Source organism: Onychomys torridus, chromosome 9, assembly GCF_903995425.1.
Source record: "Onychomys torridus chromosome 9, mOncTor1.1, whole genome shotgun sequence".
Lineage (NCBI taxonomy): Eukaryota > Metazoa > Chordata > Mammalia > Rodentia > Cricetidae > Onychomys > Onychomys torridus.
Genome location: NC_050451.1, coordinates 88,437,687 through 88,464,320, shown reverse-complemented (window position 1 = coordinate 88,464,320; position 26,634 = coordinate 88,437,687).

Genomic DNA, 26,634 nt, shown 5'->3' with positions numbered 1-26,634 from the left:
ATAAACAACTTTTAAAAAATGGTATGTTTATCTAATAATCACAAAATAAAATAAGCTAAATGATGTCTGCAAAAGAATCAAAGGTATTGAAAATGTGTTAAACAGGGGGAGGTTGGGGATTTAGCTCAGTGGTAGAATGCTTGCCTAGCAAGCGCAAGGCCCTGGGTTTGGTCCTCAGCTCTGGCAAAAAAAAAAAAAAAAAGTTTTGGTGAGGTGGTGGCGCCGGCGGTGGTGGTGGTGCACGCCTTTAATCCCAGCACTTGGGAGGTAGAGCCAGGCGGATCTCTATGAGTTTGTAGGCTAGCCTGGGCTACCAACTGGGTTCCAGAAAAAAGGCGCAAAGCTACACAGAGAAATCCTGTCTCGAAAAGCCAAAACCAAAGGAAAATGTGTTAAACTTCATCATTGGGACAGTAAAAGAATTAATCAATAAACTAATCAAATAAATACTCATGTCATTCCAAAAGTGAAAATAAAAAATGTAACAACTATAAATGAAAATAGAACATCAACCTACATATTAGTTTACTAAAGCAATAAATGGAATCACTAAGGTCTTATTCTTAGGTTTTCTACAAATTTGTTAATAGCATCCCCAAAGCTTGTTTTCTTCACATAGGCACATTCATTTACAATGCAAACTTGTCAACAGATAGGCATTCATTAATGGTTAAAAACATTCCTAACTTTAGCAGAATGTGGTACAATAGGGTCATATCACAGCACTCATGACCTGAGGCAAGAGAACTGAAAGTTGTAAGCCAGTATCACAGACCTAGTGATTATTTCAAAGAAGAAATCTTTTTAATTGTGAGTTCAAAAGGTCTTTTTCAAGAAAACCCTTTAAAATGTACCCACATGTCACAGATACTTATAAAATCTCATTTTACAATCAACCCCAGGAATTGCCATACCCTTGGAATCAAATCTCTGTGCTGATAATAATTGCCCTAAATATCTTTCCCAGAAAATCCATCACATTTGACCTCAAATTCCTAATTAATGTGCTCTCCTATCCGTTCTTGTCCATTTGAAGGCAGGAATGTCTAATTTCTGAAGACTGGAAGCAACCAAATAGTCATAAAACCTTACAAATTTATTCCAGTAACAGAGGCATGCAGCTAAGTTCCTATGTTAGAAACCACCCTCTAACTAAGGATTTTTAGAATTATTTGCCATTGAGAAAAAAGTGGCAGTAATATTCAATGAACCAATGTCAAGTCATGCAAATGTTATCAAAATTCTATAGCAGCTATGGGCATTCTTTAGACTCTATACCAACTAGAGAGTCTTCATGAGAAAGACATCTTTCTTGCATACTGTTTGACTCCTGGTACCTGGTAAGAATAAAAAGCAAATCCTCAGCTGGTGACTGAATTTTTACAGCTAATAACCACTGTACCTTCTGTCAAATTGGCCACTCCCGGGATCTCAACTTTGTAGCCATTCCCAGCATCAAAAGGCATTTCTGTACCAGAGCTCTTTCAGGAGTGTGTGAGCATTTGACACTCTGAGCAAAGGAAGGCAATGCTATCAAACTTGCTGCTAATTGGGGATTTTTAATTAAGTTCCTACAAGGAACAAGAAGTAATGGTTTTCAGCACCTAGAAGGGATATAAACAGCTAACATAAATGTAAAGTTGATGATCATAAAGATGAAAGACATTGAAGGTCCTTCCATGGAAATGTAGAACCCACAACCCAACTCTGTTCCTTGAAGAGCTTGTACATGTTGGGGCTGTAGAGATGCCTTAGTGGTCAAGAGAATTTGCTGCTTTTTCAGAGGACCCAAGTTCGGTTCTCAGCAGCTACAACAGGCTGTTGATAACCACCTGTGACTTCAGCTTTAGTACATCTGATGTTCTCTTCTCAACTCCACATACACAGACACTCACATGTACATTCCACACTAGACATGCATATACACACAATTTAAAAACATTTAATGGAATTAGTATATGAGAAAAACGGGCTTTCAGACAGGAGAAGGATCATGTGACGTAAACCTCAGCTATGCCTGTTGTCTAACTCTTCATGTGAAAGTAATAAAGATGTTCCCTTCCTTATTTGGCACACAAACATGATTGCTAGGCAGCTAGAAAGTCAAACATGTGACTTCAAAAGGAAATTAACCACAAAAAATAATAAAATAAAATGATTTAACAGGTGTCAGGTTGATAAAGCAATTAAAAGGCAAATAACCAAAGATTAAAAACTAGTTTTAAAAGGACTCACACAGTCAATAGTGTAAAAATTAAATTTCTGCATTTTAAAAACAAGCTACACATAAAATAAAAAGGTCTATGACATTCTGGAAAAGCAAAAATTTTGTTATAAGGAAGTGATAGAGAGCTTTTATAAATCAATAAAAAGTAAGACAAACACATTATTTAAAAATGGAGATGGATTATGAAGTGCAATTTGCTAAAACCATGAAGTGAACATTTCCTAAGAGTTCAGAAAAAGAAAAACAATAAGACCAGCAATGAAATATTCTGCTCCCCAATTTAGAATTTATGTTCTGTCTATTCCATGTCGACAAGGGATCAGCAAAATAGGTATTATTTGACACCAGGCAACCTGTAAATCATCTTTTAGGGGACTTATATCTGCAGTAAATATCAATAGTTTTAGAAATATGGCCTGCAGCCCCACTTCTAGGAATGTACACAGAAATAATTAGAGCAGCACATGAGATTTATGCACAAAAGTCCTTGTTGTCTAATTTAATATGAACATAGAAATCATCCAAGTAGCAACCAGAGAAAATGACTAAACGAATTATGACTTATCTGGTAACAAGGTATCATACATTTAGTCACCAAAAAACAAACAAACAAACAAACACAGTATTGAAACATGTTGTATCTTAGAAGATTCATAATAGCATTCAGTTGAAAAGACAAAATATAAACTGTTTATACAGATGATTTAATGTTTTAAAATTTATGGTGTATTTAATTATGTATATGGGAGGGATGCGTGCACGTGCAAGTGCCGGTGCCCAAAGAGACCAGAAGAGTGTGTTAGATTCTTTGCAGCCGGTGGATGTAAGCCACCTGATATGGGTGCTGGAACAAAACTCAGATCCTCTGTCAGAGTAGTACATTCTCTTAAAGGTTGTGCCATCTTTCCATCCCCATGACTTCTATTTTAGATAAGCATGACTTCATTGTGTGTCTGTTAGTTATTTTAGGTGGTGGAATTATGCCTTATTTTCTATACCCTACACTTACACTTTTTTTTTCCCTTAGTATCCATGGCAAATTGATTCCAAGAAGGTTCTGTCTCTCTCCTTGAAGTTTCCAGACCAATGGATGTATAAGGCCCCTTTGTAAAATGGCATAGCATTTCCATAGAACTTATTCATATTCTTAAGGGTACTTAAAGAACTTCTAGATTACTTGTGCTGGTTGATATAAACTTGATACTTTATAAATTGTTATATGTTTGAGGGCAAAATGGCAAAAATCAGCACATTTTTCTTTCAGGTGTAAGTTTTTCCTGAATATGTTCAATAGGCAATTTGAATCCATTCAAAGAGAGATCTGACAATTTTTCTCTGCATGTTTTAAAGCAAGCCTGTAATTTTTGGACAACTCAAGATATGGCAGTGATATTATTATGAGAAAAACAACCAATGTGATATAATGGAAAGTTTCTGGCTTCCACTTCTCACCATTAGGAAGTGTCTTTACTGACCCTCAGTGAAAGGGAGGATGATAGTGTCAGTTCCACAACAGGCAAGTGCACTCAAGGCTTGGTTATGCAGAGTCATTAGTCAACTTGCTGCAAAAGATAACATGATTAACATTCTAAGAAGGATGGAGGACTCTTCAATAGGTTGGCTTTGTGTTCCCCGAAAAATTTCTGTGTTGAAACTAACCAACAGAAACTCAGATTATGACCATATTTGGAAACAGAATTGTTATATTTGCAATTAATCAGGATGAGCTCATAACATAGTATGGGTCCATACTCCAACATATCCACTGTCCTTATTAAAAGGGATATTTGGACACAGAGACATGAACAGAAGTCTGTAAGGGCATAGAGAGAAAATGCCCCAAGAAGAGAAAGGAAATCATCATAGAGATGCTTCCAGGGGTGATGAAACACCAAAGGTGCCTATAAACCACCACAGGGTAGACAACAGCATAGAGCATATTCCTCCTCACAGTCTGCAAAGAAACCAATCCTTCTATATCCTATGTGACATAATTTAATTTAGTGTTTCTGTTGCTGTCCAACAGCACAGTTCTGTTCTTTGAGCCACCTGGTTTGTGAGGCTTTGTTACAGCAGTTCCAGGAAACCAATATGGACTCAAGAATAATTGACATTTCTATTAGGCATCTGTGGCTCTGAAAGTTAAAGTCACCCTGGAGAGCAGCCGTTGCTTTGTTCAGGGGTAGTTCTTGTATAACCACTTGTCCATCAAGCAGTCACTTCACTGGGGACATGGGTACATCTCAAATAAGTCCATCTCCCCAGCTAGGATTTGTACAGTTCCCGTATTATTTAAAATCTGTGCATATTTTTTATGACTTTCCAATCCATTTTCCCTCTAGCAGTTAAATTAATGAAAACTGGTCATTTAACCTTGTAACAGCCCAATTAAATTGTTTCAATACTTTCACAAGGAAAATGAATCAAACTGTCAGCCTAGCCTGTGAGCCTGGATAACTTGGTGCTGCTTCTACCTGTAGCCTAACACTGCCGCTCTTCTCTTTCTGGAGTTCTTTTCTCACCCAGCTTAATTCCTAACTTTCCTTCAGCCCTAAAGTTTGACACCACCTTTCCAGTGGTTCTGAATCTAGCACATCTCCATTATTTCATCACACTTGCTTTCCTTAGGCCCAGGCTAGATTTCATTTGCTCATTGAAGAGTAATTTGATAATTTCCTTGAGTTCATTTGATCTTCCACATCTTAGTGCCATAAAGGCAGAGAGAGCTTTTCTACTTGGTTGTGTTCTATATTTATGTTGAATACAACTCCTGATGTACTGTACATATATTTTAAGTGTTTGGTACGCACCTGATAATAATATCTTTAAATACTCAAGTAGTTATTAAAAAGTACCTGTTGTTCTTGAAGAAGACAGAGGTTCTGTTTCCAGCACTAGAACTAACAGAGGGGCTTACAACTATCTGTGTCTCCAATTCTGGGAGATATGACACACTTTTCTGGCTTCCTTGAGCACCAGGCATACACATGGTGCACTCACATACAAACAGGCAAGACACATACATATAAAATAAAAATTAATTAAAAAATAAAAAGTAAACTATTGTTATTTAAATAAAACAGTGACAAAATCATTCTACACAGTCAATGATGACACAAGGTCTAGACTTGATGGTTTTTTTGTAACTTTCTAGAAGCTATCCTGAAAAAATCACTTAATATAGTCAATATTCAATAACAATGCCTCAGAATCTATTACAGTGATACACTTGGCTGAAAGGTACCCACAGTGATATTATATTTCTCCACTGGAACCTATCTGGGTATTATTTCAACACTTGTCCCTCTGTTTTAAATAAGAACCCATTACTTCCTTTCATTTCTTTCTCCTGGTCTGGTTTGACATCTTCTAACACTAACCCACAGTGCCTCCAATAACAATAATACCCAACTCCTGAACTGAGAGAGCTATTTGGAGGATCAAGAATTAAATTATTCAAGATGCAAAATCTGTTATGAGACAAGAAAACAGTAGGTACAACATGCTTAAAATAGTATTTGCTAAGCATCGATATCCAAAAGCTGCATTGTCATATTATTGTCTAAAAAGCTGTCATAGTATTGGTATCTGTATGCATATATCTGTCAGTAAGTTTCACTTGTGTTGAAGAAGGTAGGGAGTCAAGAAATAAAGGAATACACAAGAGAGAGGGGTGGAAATCCTATAATAAAAACCTGGTAAGGAAACTAGAAGCAATGAATTTGCTAAGGTTAAAAAAAAAAAATTATCTGATTCTAGTCTTATTCATTGTATGAAGTTCCCTCATTTCCAATCTTAGTTTTCAATGCTGACAATTTTATTAGTAATACTGAAGGATTTTAAGCTATCACTCCATCTAATGCTCTTCCTAAATCTCCTTATTTCCCAGGCAAAAATGGCAGAAATTGCCATTGCCTATTCCAACTGAACTTAGAAGTACAAATTCTTTTTGTTTGGCCAACCTAAGTCAGCCATGTAATGTAGCTCCTTTGGGTAATAATTACACCTGAAATATGCACCTGAGAAGAAGAAAGAAAAACATCTCAATTCCAGCTTCTTTTCATTTAGTTTTATGAAAACTGGCTTATGTATTTCTTGGGTCTCCTATTCAAAAAAATAAACCTCTACACTTCCCAAGGTATTTACTCACTAATACATTCTTGTGAATTCTATAGTCCTCAGCACAGCACAAATATACATAAATTCTTATTTTTAATAAATTATCAAAACATGTACCTTACATGTCATTTTAATATATACTCCTTTATTGTACTAAATGAGCTATTAAGTCAACTTGAAAATAGAAAACTTATAGATTTTATGAACAGTTTTCTGAGTCTACTGTTAAATATCCTCCATAGGCACTTTCCCCTCAGCATGCATTGCAGAAGCTTTCCTGTGCCCTCAAAATATTTGTATTCATTACAATAATAAATTGTTCATATCATCATCAATAAAAGAGAAAATTAATATTGATAAATTTTTTACTTACTGTTCTCCATTAGGTCATAAAAAGAAACTCTTGGTCAGCTTCAAGGCTCTTTTCATTATTTAAGGAAAGGATTAAAGATATGTCCTTCACAAAAAAAAGCTGAGATGAGGTTTCCTTTTGTTTATTATTCTCAGTACTAAAATAGACAAGCAATGAGGTGATTCGTTGGTCAATTTATAGAGTGGATCAGAATATTGTCTAGAATCACAACGATGCTTGGGAGGAGTAAACATGTAGCTTACCCAAAAGGACCATCCACTCATAACCATATTCTCTCTTGCTAATCCACGTCGATGAGTGAACCACAGCAATAACAAACAAATGCCCCTCTGTTCACCATCTTTCCCTATCAGGTTTCTGGATTTCATGTGCACTTTCAAGTGCCCCAAAGTTTCCAGTTAAAAAGGCAGCTATGTTGTAAACACTCAAAGAAATAATACTCTTCCTTTTTGCTGAATGCAGTCATTGCTGAGGGTCATGTTGTAAGTGCATAGAAAACACAGGTCAAATTCTCTTGTACAGTCTGTGCACTCTTACCCTACAGCCAACTTAAAACATCACAGCAGTTTATTCATTGTAAATTTTTCATTATGTGGAATGAAATCTATAAAAAAAATTAAATAAATTCTCATAGTCCTTTTAGCTAGAGAACTTCCAGAAATTCTTTTAATACACAAATGGAAAGAGCTAATTATGAGAGCACAAAACTTCTGCTACATAATTTTTAAATACTGCTTTTTAATCTTAGGACACTCATTTTATCTTCAGGTAAAAAGTTAATCATTTTCAATTTAAGATAAATTTATTCATATCATAAATTTTAGAGCCCATGTAAAATTTGCTCAAAAATAGCATTTTTCTATCAATTTGGTTTTCTGCCTTTTTCCCCCACAGTCACATTCTAGTTGTTTCAATGAGTTCAAGCACAGCTGCACTGTGCATCATCCATGCATGCACCACTTTGCAGTTACTCTTGTTGGTCTTTTAAGAAGAGATTCTACACACTCTTTGACCCTTGTGAGTCAAAAGCCCTGGCTTTCCTGAATCTCTTTGCTACAAATCTCAAGAAACTATTTAGAAACTTGGAGATCAAGGTATTGACATTCAGTCTTCTGTATTCTATGTAATCTCTCCTATGAGAGCTCATGTTAATGAAATAGCAGGGGAAAGGGCACAATAAAAAGAGAAATAGAGTGAACAGAGACTTTCAAGGAACTCAATAAAACTCTGAAGCCTGTCAGTCCAATTTGCCTACTAGCTACTTGTATATCCACCTGTCTACTTAGCCATCTTTCTCTGCAGAAAGGTTTGTTTTTCTTCATTGTTTTATGGTTTGGTTTGGTTTGGTTTAGTTTCTGTTCCTTGGAGAAGTCAGTCTTTTCCATTCCTGAACTTAATTTGAAGCTCTCCCTCAGCCAACATTTGACACCTCCCCACTCTCACACTTGCTATTCAGTTGATTGGGTGACTTTGCTTCCGCCTCCAGTCATGAAGTTTCATATGAAAGATAAGCAATGTTTTACATGGAGTTCTCTAGAAAAACAAAACTAATACAAAGGATACAGCTTGCAGGGGTGTACCACAAACTCTAATTGATCTTAATAATAAAAACCTTTAATCAGATATCTGGGTAAATTCTGAAAGATCAGAGAAGTAAAGAAGCCACAGTCACCTGTTATCTCCACAACTTCTCAGGCTGAAGAGGGCTGAATTCCTGTCTCCACCTCGCTTTATCACTGCCTCTCTCTGCCCACCTTCCTGTCTCCACCTCCCTAGTGCTGGGATTAAAGGTGTGTACCTCTCAAGTATTGGGGTCAAAGGCATGAGATCCCAAGTGTTGGGATTAAAGGCATGAGTTTCTACCACCTAGCTTTGTTTCTCTTTTGGACTGAATAAATCTCAAGACCAGGGTAGCCTTGAACTCCTGATCTTGCTATGTCCTACTCTCAAGTGCTGGGATTAAGGGTGTGTACCACCACTGCCTGGCTTCTATGGTTAACTAGTGGCTGGCTCTGCACTCTGATCTCCAGGCAAGCCTTATTTTTTAGAGCACAAACCAAGTATTACCATACAGGGGGATTTATTAGAGTAGCTAACCCAACATTTGCTAGGTAGTCCAACAGTATCTGTCTTTGTAGTAAAGAGCTTGAGAACGTTGTAGCTACCCAATCCATAAAAACCTTAAGGGTCCCAACCTGGTATGAGGATATTGGAAGGCTCTTGGAGAACCACTGGTCTTTAATCCACATTGGGAAGGTGAATCATCAGGGTTGTCTTATCAGCAAAGGATGGGAGCAGCAGTGGAAACAGTGACGGCCGCAGCTGAAGAACTGACGAACCAATAGCAGATAGCAGGAAAGCAGCCAAAAAATGAGGAGGCTTCTCCATAGAACTTCCTTCTCTCTGGGCCCCGAGGAAGGTGCCACCTCCATTTCAGATGGGTCTTCCCATGTCACTATAATTAAGAATATGTTTCACAAGTGTATGCTAATATTCTCCATGGGTAGTTCTAGACCTTCTCAAGTTGATAGTCAATATTAGCCATCGTAAGCAATGTGACAAAATGAATATATTATTATTGTCCAGCAGATTTGAAGACTAAAATGGGGTTATTTTTCCTTGACATTTACTTTAGAGTTCAAAGTTGAAAACTATTCCAAATATTGAATGGATTTGGAAATAAAAACCTGTTAAGCATTCATCAGAGATTTGCTATAAAAATTTTCAGTTCTCTTCCATACTTCTCTTTCACTGTTCACTTGACTCCACTCTACATCCTCATCATGAGTATCAAGGGACTCTAAATGTTATCAGTGAGGGACCACATAAGTAAATGTTTTATGGTTTGCATGCTATCTGGCCTCCTGCTGCAATTACTCAGCTCTTGTGTGATACGACAAAAGTTGACTCAAAATATGCAAATAAATGAGCTCCATTATGTGCCAGTTAACTTAATTATGGAGTCAAGTGGTGGCTCATAATTCAGGTTGTTAAGCACTGTTTTAATTATATGTTCAATGCTTAAAATACCCTCCCTTTTTCAATTCATTCTTCATCATTTGCTTTATTGAACTTAAGTGGTATAGCCTTTTTTTGCTGACCAGACATACCTTAAGTTAACTTCTTTCTCCACTAGAATTAATGATCTTTGGTATAGGATCACTAGAAAAGGAAAAGAAATGGAACCATACAAAAAAAAAAAAAAGTAACAAGAAAGTAAATCTAACCATACACATGAATGAGGGCAGGCAAATATTCCAAGAAACATTTTCAAAGGATGTGGAAACTTCAGCCATACACCAAAGCATGATTAGAATGCAATAATACTACATGCATTTCTAGTAATATGGGACACTAGGGAAGCATATTCAGAGACCTATCACATAAAAGGTGATCAAGAGACCTCATTCATAGTGCTTCTTTCTCTATCAAAATCCCTCAATCAAAAGTCCAAAGGAATAGGACAAACTATAGTTATCATGTAGTCCAAGAACCAGCTATGTGGCCAGTTAATTTAGGTGAGTTTTGTTTCTAGACATCAGAATGACATCCAAATACTGACAATCATTTAGGGTGGGAAGCAGGTACATGGTAGGCAAAAGAAACAGACCATCTCAAGAATGAGTAACAAAGAGAAGCTCGGTCCTTTCTTAAAGCAGAGAAAGGAAAATGTATCAAGAAAGATTAAATCATTCCTGGTGCTGTATGTATTCATCATACAGCTCAATTAAGGAAGTCACTTCAGAGGCTCTGTCCTGTATGATGAATATTTGCTCCCCACTTCTATTGTGTTTTTCAAGGTAGCTTGCAAAGTATTGGATTTCATTACAGCATTTTCATTATGTACTTTATTTATTCATGCCCACTCCTCCTATTCCTCTGCCTCCTCTTCCTGGACCTCTTTCTTTATTCCCTCCAATAGCCCTGCTTCTGCTATCATGTTCCATACCGCCCATTATGCTTTCTCTTTTCTTTTCCTTTCCTCCATCCTATCTCTTCTTTCTATCATGATTCTTTCTAACCTCATAAACACACACACACACACACACACACACACACACACACACACAAACACACACACACATGAAAAGAAAGTATTTAGGATCCAGACCATTTGTCAATTTATGAATTTACATTTGTAAATTATTTACAAAAAAAATCATTTACCAAAAAAATACTGAATGCAACTGTAAACCTTCCTGTTATTCATAGTGGTCAGAGAAACAGATCATCAGAGACTGATTAACCCCCTGCCTCACACACAGGAAGGCATGCAAATCTTAACTTAAAATTTCAGTGTATCAGCTATGCTGAGCAGAAAAGTTGTATCAGCAAATATTAAAGTGTAGACTGACTTAAGAATAGTCTAATGGGAAGGGGAGGTGGTAGTGGGAGGGAATATGGGGAGAGACAGCTAAAATGACAGGTTGTTTGAGAGGTAGTATGGGAACATAATACGGTATACATATATGAAGGCAGTTCAAATGAAGTCACCAAATAATTGGAGAGACAAAGACACAACTGGCCATCTCTTATTACCAAATGAAGCTCCCAGTACTGGTTTAGGTTACATCTAATTGAGTTGTTGGCCAAGGGGACATCACAAGAGTTCACAAACAACCCAGGCTATTTCTAAGACATTAGATTGCTCTCCAAAACCTGACAGCAAGACCCCATTGCTGAAGACAACACCTACACAACTCATTGAACATATGAAGTCAAGCTGGTGCCTATGTAAATCTTCACCCCATGTTCTAGTGTCTGTTATAGGAAGATACACTGTACATTATCAAAAGAGAGACATAAACACTAAGCCAGCCACAAACTCTTTATCTATAATGGTGTAATGGCTGCAAGATATGCTACAGCAATGGTGGCATAAAGCTTATTGAAGTAAGCAACCAGTAACTGATTTGACTTCAAGCTCACTCCATGAAATAGAATCCACACCCAACACTGTTTGGGTGACCATGATCCTAAGACTATATAGCCCTGGGACATAGGGCAAGAGCAAATAATACTGGTCAAAAAAATATAGTGATAAAATGATAAAATGTACTATCTCTATATATACTATATATAGATATTCTACTATGCTTATAGATGAGCATTTTGTTCCACCATCATCAGAGAAGCTCCCCTCTCCATCAGATGGGAACAGATATAGAGATCCACATCCAGACATTATGGAGAGAATGAGAGAACTTGGAACATTCAATTCTAATTGGAATGTCATCATTAAATCCCTCTCCTCAGAGGTCAGAGAACCCCATGGAAGAGGAGGAGGAAAGAAAAAGTGCAAGAGGGGATAAACGACACCAAGAAACAAGGCCCTCTAACTCAATTTGAGCAAGCTCGTATGAACAGAGACTGCTCATATGAACTAACAGAGACTGAAGCAGCATGCAAAGGCCCTGCACAGGTACCCACCAGGTCCTCTCAGCTTATATGATGGCCTCCAGTTTAGTGTTTTTATGGGATTCCTGAGTGTGTGAAAGAGTGGGTTTCTGACTCTGTACCTTTTCCTTTATTTTAGTTTGTCTTGGCTGACATTTGTGTGATAGCTTTTATCTTATATTTTGTTTGGTTATATTTTAAAGAATGAATGCATGAATGAATGTAAACCTAGTCATTAAGGTAAAGGTTAACAACATAACTGCCATTTATACCGGCTAGGAGAATAAAAATCAGTTTTCATCAATGGAATGGCACTGGGTATATCAAACACTCCAGAGCAGATCTTATGCTCAGGAGTCTTGACCAACAAATAATGGACTCTATAGGGTTTGTTTGTTTGTTTGTTTGTTTGTTTTGGTGTGGGTTTATTCAAGTTACAATTTGGTGGGATTTCTGTTTGTTCATTTTGCTTTTTGGGTAATATTAATTTTGTTTTGTAGATTTTGGGCATTTTGTTGTGTTGGATTTTGGTTTGTTTATTGAGAAAAAAACATTAGGTTGGCAAGGAAGAGGAGAAGATCTGGGTGAACATGGGGGAGGGGAAGAATACGATTAAAATGTATTTTTATAAAAACTGAAATATATTTAAGAAATAGAGAAGTCAAATTATCCAGGCATGGAGGTGCACACATGTGATCCAAGCATTTGTGAGGCAGAAGCAGTAAGGTCACACACACACAATGGGCTGTACAGTAAAACCTTGTTCAAAACACCAAGGGATAAAGAAGGAGAAAAGAAGGAGAAGGATGAGGAGGAAAGGGATAGTGAGAGAGATGTGAGAGAAGAGAGGAAGGAAGCAAAAGAAAAAATAGTACCCAAAGGCTACTCTATTAAGTCATCTGGAAAATCATTGCACAAATATCATTGATATTTATCATCTATATAAGCAGCCTGTAGGAAGAACTAAGTGGAAAATCAAACTATAATTTGATAGTAACTAAGCATAGAATTGCAGAGAGGCTATTTGGTATCAGAATAGTTCAATGGCATTAGAGTAAGATAGTATTAAGCATACCCACTTGCCCAGAGAAACACCCTTCTTCTGAACAGATCCAGAGTACTGTGTGTTTTGCCTACAATAACTTAAAATTACCATACAAGAGTGACATTTTGCATGTAAACTGTTAACGACATTTTTCTTAGAGGACAAGTATCTGAGGCTCAAGGCTGTGATTTACTGGAACCTGATTCCTTTGAGTACTGAGGGATTGACACTGGCAGCATGTTTCCCCCTTCAGCCTCTTTTTCTATAGCTCTACCACTAGACAACCATTACTTTGATAGATACAATTGTATTTAGTCATAAATGCTGATTTGATGTTGACATTGTAACTCGAATCAACAAAGGAACAGATCTCTGGACAGATCTGTGATGGCATTACCAAGAAGTATTTACTGAGGGGAGGAGACCCTCTCCTAAATTGAGCATCAACTTTCAATAGCAGCTCAAATAGAAAAGAGGTAGGAGGAAAATGTGTTGCTTTGCCTGCTTGCCTTCACTTCTTGCTACTTAGTACATCTATTCTGTTGCTGCTACTTTTGCCATCCCTTTATATTGACAAAGATCCCATTCTTCATCTGCAGCTCAGCACCTGTCTGAGGCTTCTGGGTCATCTATTTTCATGTATTTAGCAGCTATGTTTAGAAGCTTCTCAACATCTTTAGTGTGCAGAAAGTCACTATTGGACTACCAAACCCCAATTGTATAAGTCAATCTAATGAATCTCATATATTTTTATTATACTATTTATTAGATTTTATTATTATTTTTAATGCACTTTGGCTGAGTTTATATATGGCAGTATGAATACACTAAACTAGGATTTTAATATTTTTATTTTTTGAGATTATAATTACACTATTTCCTCCCTAAAATCCCACTCATTTTCATTTCTTGATCTCTTAGGAATTCATGGCCTTTTCCCCACTAATTTCTCTCTTGCACGTGCACTCTCTTGCTCTCTTTCACTCTCTATTTTTTTCTCTCTCTCTAACACACACACACACACACACACACACACACACACATATTCACAAAGAAATCACTATACAGGCTGAACAAATTTTATTTATTTATTTAGAGCTATACATGTATATATAATACGTTTATTTGCATATTGTATAAACCAGTCTAATAAACCCATTTTATAATATCTAATCATTATCTCAGTTGTATTCCTCTTGAGTATCATAATACAGATTTTTTGTTCGGTTTTATTTATCTTTATTTTATTAAGGATTTTTTTATTCATTTTACATAAAATCACAGACCTCCCTCTCATCCCTCCTTCCACCCTTCCCACTTTTTCCCCTAGCCATCCCCCCATTCCCTCCTCCAACAAGGCAAGGTCTCCCATGGGGAGTTCACCGATCCTGGTACATTCAGTAGAGGTGGGTCCAAGCCCCTCCTTCTGCATCAAGGTTGTGCAAGGTGTCCACTCATAGGTACTGGGCTCCAAAAAGCCAGCTCATATACCAAGGATGGATCCTGAAACTACTGCCAGGGGGCCCTTAAAGCAGATCAAGCTACACAACTGTCTTGCTTATGCAGGAGGCCTAGTCCAGTCCCATGGAGACTCCATAACTCTTGGTCTAAAGTTCACGAGTTCCCACTAGTTTGGTTTGGTTGTCTCTCTAGGTTTTCCCATCATGATCTTGATGCCCTTTGCTTTCTCTTCTACTAGACTCCTGGAGTTTGGTTTGGTTCTTGGTTGTGGATCTTTGCATCTGCTTCCATCAGTTACTGGATGAAGGCTCTATGATGACAGGGTATTCACCATTCTGAGTACTGGGGTAAACCAGTTCAGGAACACTCTCCACTAGTCTAAGCTGGGGTCATTCTTGTGGATTCCAGGGTACTTCCATAGCACCTGTTTTCTCCCTATCCCCATGATGTCTCCCTCTATCATGATATCTCTTTCATTGCTCTCCCACTCTCTCCTTGTTTCAGCTTGACCATCCCTTTCCTTCAAGTTCTCACACCCCACCCCCACCCTCCATTGCCCTCCCCATCCCCAGTTTATTCATGGAGATCTCCCCTATTTCCCCTTCCCAGGGTGATTCATTCAGCCCTCTTAGAGTCCTCCTTGTTAGCTAGCTTCTCTGGAGCTGTAGGTTGTAATCTAGTTATCCTTTGCTTAACATCTAGTATCCACTTATGATTGAGTACATGCCATGTTTGTCCTTCTGAGCTTGGGTTACCTCACTCAGAATGAGATTTTCTAGTTCCATCTATTTGCCTGCAAACCTCATGATGTTATTGTTTTTTATTGCTAAATAGTGCTCCATTGTGCATACATACCACATTTTCTTTATCCATTCTTCAATTGAGGGGCATCTAGGTTGTTTGCAGATTCTGGTTATTACTAATAATATGAACATAGTTGAGCATATGTCCTTCTGGTATGATTGAGCCATCCATTTTGTGATATTGTCTTCAATTTCTTTTTCAGAGACTTAAAATTCTTGTCATACATGTCTTTCACTTGCTTAGTTAGAGTTACCCCAAGGTATTTTATATTATTTGTGGCTACATGTCCAAGAGTGGTATAGCTAGGTCTTGAAGTAGATTGATTCCCAATTTTCACAGAAACAGCCATACTGATTTCCAAAGTGACTGTATAAGTTTGCACTCCCACCAACAGTGGAGGAGTGTTCCCCTTGCTCCACATCCTTCCAACATTAGCTGTTATCAGTTTTTTTGATCTTCACCATTCTGACAGGTATAAGATTGTATCCCAGAGTCAGTCATTTTGATTTGCTTTTCCCTGATGACTAAGGATACTGAGCATTTCCTTAAATGTCTTTCATCCATTTGAGATTCTTTTGTTGAGAATTCTGTTTAGTTCTGTAGCCCATTTTTTAATTGGGTTATTTACTATTTTGATGTCTAGTTTCTTGAATTCTTTATATATTTCATAAATCAGCCTCTGTCAGATGTGAGGTTGGTGAAGATCTTTTCCCATTCTGTAGCTTGTCTGCTGTGGATATCCTCTGTGTAAATAAAGTTCTGATTGGCCAGTGGTCAGGCAGGAAGTATAGGCGGGACAAGAGAGAAGAGAATTCTGGGAAGTAGAAGGTTGGGGAAAGACACCGCCTACTGCCGCCATGAAAAGCAACATGTAAAGACACTGGTAAGCCACAAGCCATGTGGCAAAGTATAGACTAACAGAAATGGGTTAATTTAAGATAGAAAAGGTAGATAACAAGCCCTGCCACGGCCATACAGTTTATAAACAATATAAGTTTTTGTGTGCTTTCTTGGTTGGGTCTGAGCGACTGTGGGACTGGAGGGTAAGAGAGATTTGTCCTGACTATGGGCCAGGCAGGAAAACTCTAACTACACTTGTCATTTTGTCTTATCTACTGTGGCCTTTGCCTTAGAGAAGCTTCTCATTTCAGAAGGTCCCATTTAATAATTGTTGCTCTCAGTGTCTGTTCTACTGGTGTTAAATTTAGGAAGTGATCATCAATGAATTCAAGACTACTTCCCACTTTCTCTTCTATCAAGTTCAGTATAACTGGATTTATGTTGATGTGTTTGATCTACTTGGACTTGAGTTTTGTGCATGGTGATAGATATGGATCTATTTGCAATCTTCTACTGAATGTTGACATTCACCAGTACCACTTCTTGAAGATGCTTTCTTTTTTTCCATTGTACAGTTTTAGCTTCTTTGTCAGAAATCAGGTGTTCATAGGTATGTGGATTAATGTCAGGATCTTCAATTCAATTCCATTGGTTCACATGCCAGTTTTTATGCCAGTACCAAGCTGTTTTTATTACTGTAGCTCTATAGTAGAGCTTGAGGTCAGGGATGATGATGCCACCAGAGGTTACTTTATTGTATAGGATTCTTTTAGTTATCCTGGGTTTTTTGTTTTTCTATACATTGTGGAGTATTGCTCTTTCCAGGTTTCTTGAGAATTGCATTGGGATTTTGATGGGGATTGTATTGAATCTGTAGATTGCTTTTGGTAAGCTAGCCATTTTTACTATGTTAATCCTACCTATCCATGAGCATGGGAGATCTTTCCATTTTCTGATATCTTCTTTGATTTCTTTCTTCAGAGATCTAAGGTTCTGGTCATATAGGTCTTTCACTTGCTTAGTTAGAGTTACCCCAAAGTATTTTATATTATTTGTGGCTATCATAAAGGATAATGTTTCTCTAATTTCTTTTTCAGTCTGTTTATCATTTATATGTAGAAGAGGTACTGATTTTTTTTTTTAGTTAATCTTACATCCTGCCACATTACTGAAAGTGTTTATCAGATGTAGGAGTTCCTTGGTAGAATTTTGGGGGTCACGTGTAGCTGGAAGTTTTCCTGTGTTCCACCCAGTCCCACAACTGCTCTGACCCAATTAAACACACAGAGGCTTATATTACTTACACACTGTATGGCAAATGGCAGGCCTCTTGCTAACTACCTCTTATATATTAAATTAACCAGTTATTATTAATCTATGTTTTGCCATATGTTCTGTGGCTTTACCAGTTTGTTGGCATGTTTTTTCTCCTTTGGTGGTAGCTGGTGTGTCCCCCTCTGCCTTTCTTCTCTCTGTATATCTGCCTGGATTTCCTGCCTGCCTCTGAGCTGCCTTGCCTTAGGCCAAAAAGCTTTATTTATCAACCAATCAGAGCAACACACATTCACAGAATACAGAAAGATGTTCCACAGCACTTCCCCTTTTATTTCTAATCAAAAAGGAAGATTTTAACTTTAACATAGTAAAATTACATATAATAGAATAGTTACCAAGCATGAATTACAATTATAATATCCAGTTCATTCATATTTGGCAAAATTAAAGAAAATATTTTATCTATCCTATATTTATGAGTCTAAAATTTAACATCTAACTTATCATAACCAATGAAAATTATAATTATAAATATCTAGTCTTCAACTATATCAAAGACCCCAGAAGGATATAATATTACCAAATAAAACAGGAAGTTCTTTGTAAGCAAATTCCAAAATTCTGGAAATGACAGAGACAGCTGGCTGCCTGGACAGTCACCCAAATTTCCTGTGCAACATTTGGGACATCCAACATCTTCAGCCTATAGTCCTAGAATCTCTCAGTCACTTCTCTCTGTGACCTGTAGAATAGCTGGCAATCTCATCTGCAAAACAGGAACCTGAAGGACCATCTCATCTTGTGAAGTTCAGTGGTCACCTTCCTATGGGTCCTTCATGTCCAGTCGATACAACATTTTGTAATGCAGTCCAGGAAAGAAGAGTTCCTTGCCCAAATGGCTATTTTGTGCCTAGAAGAAGATAAACTCCATATGAAGTGTCTTTCATGCCCATCATTCTCTTTGAAGTAAATTGGTGCTGCAAGGAGAGATGTGTCTTGTTTTCCAGAAAGTCTAAGTTTTTAAAACATTTTAAATGTCAAATTCTCAAGGTTTTTGAAGTGTTTGAAGATCACCTACCTAATTAAAATATATATGTATACCTAGAAAACTTAACTAACATGACTATAAGTTTAATTATCATAGATGACTAATTATTAATCTGTATTTCTTAATTATACCTTACAATTTTAAATGAGCTGTACAAACATAATACTTTAAACAAAAGTAGAAATATATATATATATATATATATATATATATATAATATAACAAAATTAACTTCAAATTTGCATCAATAAACTATAATCCACAGCAATGTAAAACATTTTAAGCAAGTTGTTGCTCTCTAAAAGTAGATTCAATAATCTACTCTTTTATTCTATCATATCTATATCCTGTATATCTATATCATATCCCCCTTTCTTCTTTTAGAAAGAGATTGCCTATGACCAATAACGATTTTTAACCAACAACCTAAATAAAGACAAACATCCATAATCCATTTTTTGGAAATGTGGGCATAGTGTTCTAGGCTACTTCCTGCTGACAGGAGGTGCTGACAGGTAGTCTTATGGGGATCCTGAAAAATGAGATAATGGTCAGGTCCTAGGAAGACCAGCTATAACCTTTGTTGATAGGTACCATCTGTTAAGATTCAGGAGGTCTGGCTTTATTTATCATATTGTCTGCAAATAGTGAAAGTTTGACTTCCTCCTTTCCAAGATGTATCCCCTTAGTCTCCTTTTGTTGTCTTATTGTTATAGCTAGGACTTCAGGTACTATATTGAATAGATATTGGGAGAGTGGACAGCCTTGTCTTCTTCCTGATTTTATTTAATCACTTTGAGTTTCTTTCTATTGAATTTGATGTTGGCTGTGGGCTTGCTGGAAATTGCCTTATTATGTTTAAGTATGTTCTTTGTATTCCTGATCTCTCCAAGACCTTTATCATGATGCAGTGTTGGCTTTTGTCAAAGAATTTTTTAGCCTCTAATGAGATGATCCTGTGGTTTTTTTTTTTACTTTCAATTTGTTTATATGGTAGATTACATTGATAGATTTTTATATATTGAACCATCCTTGCATTTCTATCAATGGGCTGGTCTATCTTGTTTACTTTCTCAAAGAACCAATTCTTTGTTTCATTGATTCTTTGTCTTGTGCTCTTTGTTTCTATTTTATTAATTTCAACCCTCAATTTTATTATTTCCTGGCATCTATTCCTCCTGGGTGAGTTTGCATCTTTCTGTTCTAGAGCTTTTTGGTGTGATGTTAAGTTGTTAGTATGAGATTTTTCCAACTTCTTTATGTGGGCATTTAGAGCTATGATTTGCCACTTAGCATTGCTTTTGTAGTGTCCCATAAGTTTGAATATGTAATGCATTCATTTTCATTGATTTCTAGGAAGTCTTTAATTCCTTTCTTTATTTCTTCCATGACCCATTGGTGATTCAGTTGTGCATTATTCAGTTGTTTTGTTTGTTTTTCAAGATGGGGTTTCTCTGTAACAGCTCTGGCTGTCCTGGAACTCATTATGTATTCTAGGCTGACTTTGAAATAAGAGATTCACCTGCCTCTATCTCTTGAGTGCTAGGACTAAAAACATGCACCACCTCTGCCTGTCCATAACACAGATTTTTATTTATATGAGTTAATATAGACAATTGAGTTTTAATCAAATCTTGTAAGCTTGGGACTCATTCTTTACCTCTCCCATGATATGCTTACTTCTCTTCTGTTAGTTCTAAACTCTTAAGGGATATTATTTACTTATTATTATGTTATATACTATCCATAAGGAACATCATGAAAACTACCAAGGCACACAAAACACACTCTAGATACATTGGATTCCTCATTAATTAGGAGAACGGACATGTAGGGACCCAGCTGTGGAGGTCAACCCAGTGGATCATATTACAATGGCTTGATTCCATAACTTCTACATCAACAGTAGCTTCCTTCCTCAGTGTTAAAACAGGTACAGATATGGAATAAGCTTATGGGGTAGTTGGTGGAATAGGGAGTACATAAGATCATGAAGGATATAAGGTTATAAGTCAGGAGTTCCAGCTTTAGTTGTCTGGGAAGAGTAACAATTGCATGGTACGGAGGCCATGAAGCATTATAGCAGCATCCAACAGGAAGACCAGGATAAATAAATATGCCTAGAGTGAGAGTGAGGAAAAAAAATCAGAACCTGGGGAGCTAAGAGCTGGGAATTTGCCCTGCTCAGTTTGGAGTATTACCTTTACAAGGTGGAAAACACAATGAAGAATATAAGAAAGTACAGCAGTGCTTGCCTGGGCGCAGACTAATAAATATTCTAAGTTTCTCACTTATAACTTGCTTAACTGTGGACACATCACTGATGTTCACCAGCTCATTTGAAAAATGCTGACAGTAAACTGCCTCACAGGGTTATTGTAAGGACTAAATAGAATCGGGAATATAAAGTGCTTATTACAATATCTGACACATAGACCACTCAGATAAAAAGCTATCACCTTCTTATCCAGTGTTGGAGACTCTTAGCATAGATTATCCCCAAGGAGAATTGCAGCTGCATGTCAGAAATTGTTTAGGAGTGTGTGTGTGTGTGTGTGTGTGTGTGTGTGTGTGTGTGTGTGTGTTAGTACTTTTCTAAGTACAGTATATTTGATTTATCCCCTTTTTAAGAATATCCTGACTGAAATAAAGATCGAAAACCATCATGCTGATGGTTTTCCAACATTTTTAAGTGGGTAGAATTAATTTCAGGAAATAAAGGGTTTTTTAAATTTTGACTGCCAGAAGTATCAATATGGTTACGACTAAAGGCTGTGGGACCGGGACCTATCCTTAGTGCATGAGCTGGCTGTTTGGAAACTTGGGCTTACACAGGGACACTTTGCTCAGCCTGGAAGGAGGGGACTGGACCTGCCTGTACTAAATCCACCAGGTTTAAATGAATCCCCAGGGGAGTCTTGTCCCTGGAGGAGAATGGAGGGAAGGGGTTGTGGGGAAGACAGCGGAACCCATGGCTGATGTGTAAAATTAAAACACAAATATAATAAACAGCAAAAATTTGGAAAAAAAACTAGGGCATGCAATAAAAAAAAAAAAAAGAGTAATTGCAGAACACATGACTCTTTGGTTGCACCAATTCCCTGCTTAGGCATGCTCATGCATTGAAACCACTCTCTTTATTATTTTTTCCTTATACCATTGACTTAAATTTCTTCTAACTATTCATGGCCCTTTCTATTCCAGGACAACAAATGAATGCCAAACTAATTTAGGTTTTTCTGGTCTGAAACCAGTAACATGATGTAACTATAATGAAAATATACTGATTTTTCAAATAAAACATGTTTAGTACCATAGAATTTGTAGAGAACTTTGATGTTACAGCACATAAATTATGATGGGATATTTTGTATTTTGAAAGCTATAACAATATGATTGCCTTAATATGGTTGATATAGCACTTCAAAGTATTGAAAATGAGACTTTTAATCAATAGATTAAAAATTAGCCCTTTTAGAATGATAAATTCATTATTATTCTCTATATGCTATGAAGGAAATACATTTAGGCAAAATATTGTTAACTTAAGAAGTCAAATATCTTTTCTCAAAATTAGTATTTCAAGATAAATAGGAAAAAAAGAATTAATAGACATGTAAAAGATAGGGACTCTAGTCTGTCATTGTATTCACAGCCAATTAAGAAAAAAAAAAAAAAAAAAAAAAACAGCTGACATTCCACTATTGGTTCAAAGAACAACTGGTCTGCTCTTCATGGGATTAGATGCTAAGTTCTTTTCATATGCAACATAGAGATAATTAATGTGATTTTATATAATTTCCATAAAAATTCTTGACAACTATAGGACAATAATAAAACAGATCTATGGACAAAATGTTTTCTCTGTGAGACTCTCAAAACATGAGTAAGTGTTTGGCTGGTACTGTATTTACAGAACTGAGTTGTCTTCCAAAGGGGATGCCTATGGATAGATTCTGACATTCACACTTCCATTGCTTTATATGTCAGTCACTTTAGTCATTGAGCTTTAATGAAGCAAACTTAGCAACACAGATTAAGAGGAAGGAAATTAGAAAAATCTTCCAGCGCATTTGTCTTTTGACAAGTTAGGATTGAAAGATGTTTTTGCTGAAATCCTTTGGATGAGATCTAGGACGATGCCAGTTAAGATTTTTTTTGTTTGTTTTGTTTTTTGTTGTTGTTGTTGTTTTTTGTTTTTGTCTTTACAATATTTTAAAATTTTTTCAGATTAGTTATAAACATTGAACACTGTAGGGATGCAGAGATGGCTTGGCAGTCAAGAGTCCCTCTTACTTTTTCTGAAGACTGTAATTAAGCTACAAGCATCTATATCAGATGGCTCACAACTGTCAGGAACTCTACTTCCAAAGAATCTATAGACTCTGAACTCCATGAGTACCTGAACATACACACACACACACACACACACACACACACACACACACACACATCAATCTTACCTTAGAAATTACTTAACAAAGGATCATGTAGTTTACAGATAATTGCTACAGATAAAATCAAAATGATGAAAACCAATTTCAAAATATAAACATTAGAGATAGAATTAAACTTTTAGGGGTATATAAATTCTACAGGAATTGTGTTTGCTGAATTCACAGTGAGCCTCTATTTCTTAAGACCATATGTGCCATAAAGAGAACTAAATTTAAATTATTTTAAGTTAGTCAATTTATAAATGAGATAGAACTCTATAAAATGGATTAAAGTAACATATCACTGAACTGCTTTAGAGAAGACAGAATAATAATTTAACATGTATACTGTATAAGGGGCTCAAGTCCTATTCAAGCATTTAAATGGTACTTATCTACTGTTGCATTCAATCATGAGCATGTAGATAGATAGATAGGTAGGTAGGTAGGTAGATAGATAGATAGATAGACAGACAGACAGACAGACAGACAGATAGATAGATAGATAGATAGATAACATATATTCACAAAAGAGAAAGGTGATGGTGACTAATATCCCTTTAGTCTCATCAGAGAGATGAGACAGACTTTTTACATATATTAAAAATAAATTGGAAACTCCAGATACTGACAAATACTATGTTTGCTAGATAAACAGTTTGTTTTAAATTTAGTCATTAATGATATTTTATTTGGTGATTAGACTTACTAAAATGCTAATAGCAAGCAAGCTGTTGCCTAAGTTGAAGTTGTTAAGAATCTAATTAAGATGAGATCAAGCAAGTGCAAGGTGGTATGGCCATAGACAGCTGGCCACACCTCTCTTGTCTGCCATGTGGTGGTAAGGGAAAGGGAAAGATGCACTGCCCCTTGCCACTGTGACCTGTGGTGAGCAAGGGAGCTAATCATCCCCTCTACCAGCTATAACACTCTGGAAAGTGGGACCTGCATCTCACTGGGCAGCACAACAAAAAGAAACCTATTGACAGGGGTCTGGGTGAGTCACCCAGAGAACATGAGTGTGGGAGATATGTCCCCACTGCTCATCTCCAAAATGGTGGTGTGGGTGGGGAAGAGATGCCCTCACCTAAGCTCACTGGCTGGGGAGGGAGGGAAAGATGGCCCTGAGGTTGTAAGAGCAGGAAGGCTGTCCCTGCTCTTCACCAGCTGCAGCACTCATGAGAATGGCCTATACATCTCGTCTGGACAACACAGTAGAGCTGGCCCTGATGGTCCATGTAGGAGAGCCAATCCTAGGGCATGAAAGCAGACCTGGCCCTGCCTGTTGCTCATTGCTGCAAGGGGTGAACTATCCAGGACAATGCTGGAGAGATCACCCTGGTGATGAGGATGGGAAAGAGCTGGTGGGCAGGCCCAAAACCAGGGTTATGGGTTGGCACACTACAACATCCATCCCATCTATGATCTGTGGGAGCAATGAAGGGACTGGTCCTGCAGATCCAATGCTGCAAGATCTCCAAGACACAGGGCAACAACAGGATATCCAAAAGGAGTCCCAGTGAGGGCCCAGCATCAATAGTGTAGCAGAAACCACAGGTCTTGAACCAGACCAATGACTTTGCAAAGAACACTTGCAAGAAATATGGGCAAAATGAGGGAGGGGGAAGAAACTAATTAAGAAATACCTATCTAGTTGTTAAGGTGTATTGCCACTAGTGTGGTGATTAAAAATGGTTATTAACTTGACAGGATCTAGAATCACCTTGTAGACAAACTTCTAGATTAGGTTAGCCTCTGGATCTGCCTGTGAAAGATCATCTAGATTAGATTTGCCTCTGTGCATTCCAGTAAGGAATTCTCTAGCTTAAATTAGCCTCTGGGTGTGCCTGTGAGGGATGGTATAGACTAGATTAGCCTCTGTGAATGCCAGTAAGGAATTGTCTAAGTTAGATTAGCCTCTAGATGTTCAGTGAAGGATTATGTTGATTAAGTTAATTACAGTGATTAGGTTAAAATAGGTTCTGAACTGAAAACAAGGAGAAAGTTAATTGAGTACTAGCATTCATCTGACTTTGTTTCTTCATTATGGTTACAGTGTGACCAACCACTTCATGCTCCCATAGTCACGACTTTTTAATCCATAGTAAACTCTATCCTTAAAATGTAGCCCAAATAAACCCCCTATCCCTTAAATAGCTTTTGTTAATGTATATTGGCATGGGCAACAGGAAAATTAACATAACCAGTAATCCAAACTCCTTATTACATTGTAGAACTTTTTTAATTCAGAGATGATGACTAGATTCTTTCCTGGGGGAGGGTGTCTTTTTATCTCTTAAATTTTTACATAAAGCCACATTTCCAACATCTTTCTAATGAAATTACCCTCTTTAAATACTCACATAATTTGTTTTCTGTTGTCATTTTTGGTGATGGCTTAAAGTGAGGCCATCTCTATTCAGCCCGATGCCACAAACATCTGCTCATTGATTGCAATATGCTACTTTTATGATTTTGTTTCAAGAATTCTGAGTTTCATTTACACATGTCAGATTACAACCTATAAAACTTGAAGTGAATGCTTATCATTAAGACTTTCAAATGGTAGTAAGATATATATAGGCACATGCTAATAAATTCCCTTCCTGTTAGATTATCCCCTGTGGCATACTAATTCATGGACCCTCAGCAATTCTACAGAAGAGTAGCAAAGATTGAGAGCAGAGGAGTTTGTCTCAGACTTGACTCTAATTTTGCGCTAGTAGTTAATTATAGTAGAGTTTATTGTGCAGGTTAAAAGGTGTGATTGTGACATGGGGGCTGTAGGGAAAGAGACTGATAAATTGCTATGATTATTAAGTTTGACCTGAAAAGTGCTTTTTCAAATTTCTCAGCTACTTGAAAACCCAAGTATAACGGTTTGAATACAAATGTTCTTCATAAACTCATGTGTTTGAATGCTTGGGCCATAGGGAGTGGCACTATTAGGAGGTGTGACCTTGTTGGAGTAGGTGTGGCCTTGTTGAAGTGTATCACTGTGAAGGTGGGCTTTTAGGTGATATATGCTCAAGCTAGGCCTAGTGTGGCAGTCTCCTCTGATGCTTGCTGATCAAGATATAGAACACTCATCTCCTTCTCCAGCACCATGTCTGCCTGCATGCTGCCATGTTTCTTGTCATGACAATAATGGACAAAACCTCTGAACTGTATGCCAGCCCCAATTAAATGTTTTCCTTTATAAGCATTGCTGTGGTTATATTGTCTTTTCACAGCAATAGAAACCCTAATAAAGATAGAAGAATTACAGAAAAAAATCTATATTTACTATTTTTATTTTAAGAGAATTTTGTATTCGTGCTTTGTACATAAATCACAGGTAGAGAAATAAATAAACCATGAAATATTTAGAGAAATATAAGAACATACAAGATACCTGCTGCTACAAAGTAGGTTTCAAAAATGTAATGAACATAAAGTACTGAATAACAACCTAGAAATGCTTGGCAAATACTGAAAGAGAAGAGAAATCTACCATCTCTTCCTATCGGTAAAACTGGACATTCTGGTTACAACACTTCTTGGGGAAAAAGTTTTGGGCAGGGAGAGTAACACCACATATCCCAGCCTGTCAATCCTTCTGCCTCTGCT